The following is a 6,000-nucleotide window of genomic DNA, read 5'->3' as shown; positions in this document are numbered from 1 at the left end:
ATTTAAATAGCCAGAAGTATAAGTAATTCAATAAAGATGAACTTACTTATATATATATATATATATATATATATATATATATATATATATATATATATATATATATATATATATATATATATATATAGGGTTAAGTATGTTTTTAGTCCCTGAACTTTAATGCACAATTCAACCATTCCTTCTTATTTAACATGTTTTCACAATATCATTATCTAACAATTGAACCATATTCTACAATCTATTTCTCATATTTGAAGCAAATAATACATATACAAAAAATAACACAAAACTTGTTCAATGATTTAATTGTAATATTTTTTCATAACAGACCACTAAAAACAATTTCCACACCTTAATATTTTAATTATTACTCACTAAATTGTTCAATGATAATTTTAATTATTATTTTATTGATAAATCCTAATGTTTTATTCACATATACTCTTGTAATAAATATACACACTATACTTTTAATGTTTCATATATATCACTTCTCACTAAAAACACTACATATTTTTCTCTCTCTCTCTTTCTATATATATATATTACTGCCAAATCTCTTATAATGTCATTAAAATAATCATTTTTAGAACCTACTAATATCAATAATTGTATATATTCATTCAATCACACTAATATTCAATAAATTATTACAACACTTAAATGTTTATTAGTTACCCTAACTTAACTCTCTAGTGAGAGAAAGTGCAAAACATCAATTGATAGGTGATAAAGAAACTAGGTCATGATGTTAGGATCTGAGAATGAAGAATAATGAATGTAAATAAGGTGACAAATAACACAATGAAGTAGATGAGAGAAAATAAGTAATATGTAGGAAAGAAAAGTGCAACAAATGAAGTTTTGGGAAGGTTTTTAAATACATACTACTATAATGTTAGGACCAATCATCATTCAAAGACTAAATGACAACAATTTTTTTTTGTTATTGTTATTGATTTTCGTTGATTTTCAAAATATCATTGTCTACAGTGTCCCATAATTATCATCAAAAAATATTATTGTTCTTACCATCATTTTTTTTGGGCTGATCTGAGGTTGGACTTGTCGCCAACTTATATTTGAGCTTTTGATCGTCAAAAGAGTTGGGAAGTCCACATGTAAAGACTTCGACGTTCAAGTCAGTAAAGAATATTTTGGGAGTATGAGAGTAAAGAATGAGTACCAATTAGATTACTCCTTGTGATAGGTGGTATTTATAGGCTTTAGTGGGCCTCTTAGTGTGTGGAAAATAATAACAACTCAAATAAGTTCAAGATTTAGTTTATCATATTATGGGTTCTATTTATATTATCATAAATATTATTTTTCGCTGATTTTATAGGTGTTAGTATTTCATATAGATCTCACACTTGGATCTCTACTTATTGGGCCTAACAATAATAATAAATTTGGGTCAGGTAGGTACAAAAGCCCTTCGAGCTTGAAAGTCAATAACTTTTGTAGGTGGACCACATTATTAATGAACAAGTTTATATGTTAGTTTTAGCTTTTTATATGTTGCTTTTATCTCTAAAAGAAGTTGCATGTTGCTTTTAGCACATTCTCGAGTTATACTTGGGCATTTATATCGTCATGTTTTTGGACACTTAATTTATACTCAAATGTTTTCGTGTAAGTCCATAATCAAACACTCGTAAGTCCATAATAGGACACTCGTACGTCCTTGGTCAGACAAACGTAAGGTACTTGGAGTGTTTTCCAAGTTCATAATCAAACACTCATGCTTAGATTCACCAAGTAGTCACATATTTTGACGCTCGTGCTCAAATTTATTGAGTAGTCACATATTTTGACACTTATACTCATATTTACCAGATAGTCATAAGTTTGAACACTAGGCTCGGATTTACCATGTAGTTGCAAGTTTGGACACTTGGTTCGGTTTTACTAAATATTCGCAAATTCAAACGTTAGGCTCAAATTTACTGAGAAGTCACAAGTTCAGACCTTGGGCTCAGATTTATCGAGTAGTCACTTGTTCAAACATTATTCATGTACTTATAGAACTTAAAGTTTAACATGGAATAAAATGGAGAATTTATTGAATGTATATGTTGTATGTCTCTTCAAAACATTACTAGACAAAACCTACCTAAAAAAAATCTAACCTAAGGGAAAATAGTACACCCTTATTTGCATCGATGTGCTACAATAGTTAGGTATATATGATGTTATAAGCCCCATTTTGCACTACTTGTATAACATCTGTCTCAGCCAATTTCTTATCTTTGTGTGCCCCGTTCCCACATTTTTGCAGTTTCGATTCACCCAACATCAAGCAATTATCAATGGAATAAACGAATTTGGACTATAGAGTATAATTGTTAATCATCTATTTAATCATTATCACATTTTATTTTTTGTTTGAGAAACATTTTGTTTATGTGGTCGGCATTATCATGCTTCTTGATTTGATTCATGAGTATGGACTTTTGGTACTTGAGTTGGCTCTTTAATTTTTGACCGAGGATCTATATGGATATCTACCTAGTCCTCCCTGTGTAATGTTGGTATCTCCACTCAAATGTATTGCTCGTTGTCTTTAATTAATATTAGAATTTGCAAGGCCTTTGATGAAATGGTATTATCAAGAGTTCTAATGTAATAGGAGGCCATCTTCAAGTTTATCTATTCTTATTTCTCTAAGCCTAAGCTTGTTCCTTTACTCACTTGTGTTGTCATGCAAGTCTTCTCTTTGCTACATCTTCTCATATTCGAACCTCTTCTCGTATTTCATGTATGATGTTTAGACCAAGTTGGCGATCCTTCTTATTGTGTTCCTTGTCAAAGTGTTATCTTGCCAAATGCTAGTAGTGGGTAATTCCATTTTCTTGTGAGGAGGATTTTGGTAAAGTTTTTGGCTTTTAATGAAGGATGGTGTAACTTGATATTGGGATCATCCAAATTTCCAATTGTGTGTGCATAGAAGTTTTCTAGAGGAAAATATTATTGAAAGTTTACTAAGTAGACTCTAAGGAAAGAAAGGTAAGTAACAAATGGACAAGGTTAAGAACCTTGTCTTTCCTAGCCAAAGTTTTCCTCATACCTATTTTACAAATTCCCTCATAAAATTCTCAAAAAGATTTCAAATTCTTAGCCATGTGCAAAACAGAATTTTTCAGAATTTGTTAATTTTGGCCTTATTCTAGAGGTGTTTGTAACTTTAAACAATTTGTTTTTACACCTTAAATGAGTTTTATCTTAACTTCAGCTGCATGAACAAACATTGGAATATCCAAAAATAATTTATGCAACTAAAACACACTTTTTAAGACATTTTTATCTCACAAGCTCAAATAGCATAATTATCAAAGATATCAATTAAATTAATCATTTAAGAACATAATTAAATTAATAATTCAAAATTAAAGATTAAATGAAGGCATAAATATGCACACATCACCATGACATAAAAAATATGCTAGAGAATATTATTCGTACTTCACCCTCCTTCACATAAGTTTTTTCTCATACTTTATGGATAACGACGATCAATTCGTAAGTTATCATTATTGTAGGCTTCATCAAAGTTTTGTCTTCTTCAAAAAGCTTCTCTAAGTTCTACCATTTTCATAACATGGGATGAGAATGACGTCTCTTTACTTGATGATTGAGGGGTACAATGATGAGTTTGTATCCTTGTATTGTGACAAATGACAAAGCTTAGTATGAAACACTATTCCTTTCAGTGTAGAGAATGTTTTTGATTGGTCCAATTACTTTTGGTTTGCGATAATAAGTAAGAATTTCCTTCTTATTTTTGTTGGTTTAGTCCAATGCAGAAGTAACTTTTTTGACATGAGTCCTCTTTGACCACTTCACAATGAAGGTGACCAAGTATTGGTCATGCACTTGCAACTTTGGAGTCTCTTTCTTCTTCCCTTTGCTACATTTAGAGGGATTATATAGAATAAAATACAAGAAATCCAAAGAAAGAATAACAATGCATTATTAAGGTAATCTAGAACGAACTCTATTAAGATAGACTCGTTGTTATTCATTTGCCACAACATATATAATATAAATTGATTACATAAAATGAGATTGTGATTTATACTTAACAGCCCTAGAATTCTTGTAATGAGCAATCATGTAACAATTTATTGTTAATATATAATAATAATATCTTAATGATTTAATACGATATTTGTAAGGCTCAATTTTCTGTCCTAATGTTTTAAGGGCTGCTTTTAATCTAATGGGCCTAAGGGCTGGCCCAAAGAGGAAAACTAAACCCTAATCTGCCCTAACGTTTCCATTTTCCTCACTTTCAGAAACAATCTCTCCTTGCCTCCTTGAGCAGCTACAACTCTCTCCTAGGGTTTAACCGTCAACCTTCTTCAAGCTAGCTCAAGCTAGGTTTCCACTCCGCGTAAGTCATTCCTCAGCTCATGCTTCCCCTTTCTTGGCCTATTTCCGTTTTTACCATTAGGGTTTCGTAGTAACTCGTTCCTATTTTGTTTGACCGATTATTTTTAGCTCTTTGGCCCATCCTTAGGACAATTGTGCTCACTGTGTGCGTATCGGAGTATTCCGCTAACTTATTTCCAAGTAAGGGAAACTAGACCCTACTATGTTTTCCGTGAACTCTACTTATTTTATGAGTATTTGATGATTGAATGGACTGTGTGGATATATGAGTGGATGAAAACGCATGTTTGATTTGTTTGGGGGTGTGTGGGTGGCTGTTACTCGAGAGAACAGTGGTGAGCACTGGTTTTCTCGCCCAAGTGAGCCTACCTCGCCTAGGCGAGATTAACAAAGGCTCGCCCAGGTTTTTCCACGTGAATGGTTGCTCAGGCGATTAGCTCTATTTTTTAGCGAGAGAGTGTCTCACTCAGGCGAGGAGGGTCTCGCCTAAGCGAGAATGCGCAGAAGCCACTACACCTGTAAGTCGAGATCTCGCCTGGGCGAAGGGAGCTCGCCTGAGCGAGACCCTTCAGCCTGAGCGAAGAGGTGGGCGAGAGTGCGTTCTGGTTTGGTGTTTTCCCTGTTCTTGGATGTTTGGCTTGTATTTGATTGGATTATTATATAATGGCATGAGGGGAACGAATATGCATGAGTGGGAGGGTGTATGAGTTATGAATGAAGAACTTGAATAATTCTTGGCATGAAATGAACATGAAATGGTTGGTTATGAAAGTGGCATGGTAATAAGATGAGTTGAAATTCTATATTCATGGATGGAGTATGATGAGTTGGTATGGGTTTGACCTGGAATATGAAAGAGGTTGGTTATAAAGGTTGACATAGTATATATACATGCATGATAAATATTACCTGGTTGTTTGAATATGTTTGGTTTGTGGTCAGTGCGTAATTCCTTGAAATCTTAGGTGAGATTTCAGGGTCGTGCTTTAGTGGTCGGGATGTAATTCCATGGCCCCTGTTAGTGGGTGTCCATGGTGATGCCCCATCTATATAGTCTGGTAAGGATTCAAGGTAAGGTTGCATCCTAACACTCTAAGGAGTCAGTTAGTCTCACTTAGAGCGGACTGACTCTTGTGGTGAGAGTAGCAAGAGGCTGAAACTCATTAAGGGCTAACCTTGTGCGTGGGGGATTGAAACATTGTAACACTTAGCTCGGGGGTGAGCAGCTCGAGGGTGAGTAGAGATATCCACCACAAGTGCACGCATCCGCTGAATCCAACCAAATTATATGTATCCGGATGAGTCGAATCGAGTCTTAGTGTATTGATTGGAAAGTCATAACATGCTTGGATGATGTATGTATATTTGACTGTGAAAGTATACCTGATTGCATGATAAAACTACTTGGCTCTAGCTTACCCTTCTGTTTGTTTGTTGTGTGATCTATATGTGCGGTTCTTCTCTTTTTGCAATGATCATCAACTTTTGATGTGAGCAGATGCGAGAACTACCCGCGGTCATCAAGGTAATGGAGGTTTCGCTGCTTAGTCGACTGGACTTGGGCTCTGCTCTTTATGTCTTTTGCTAGGGCTATAGCCCATGTAT

The sequence above is a fragment of the Vigna unguiculata genome, chromosome 5 (assembly GCF_004118075.2).
Source record: "Vigna unguiculata cultivar IT97K-499-35 chromosome 5, ASM411807v1, whole genome shotgun sequence".
NCBI lineage: Eukaryota > Viridiplantae > Streptophyta > Magnoliopsida > Fabales > Fabaceae > Vigna > Vigna unguiculata.
The sequence above is the reverse complement of the archived record's forward strand: the minus strand, read 5'-3'. Positions refer to the sequence as shown.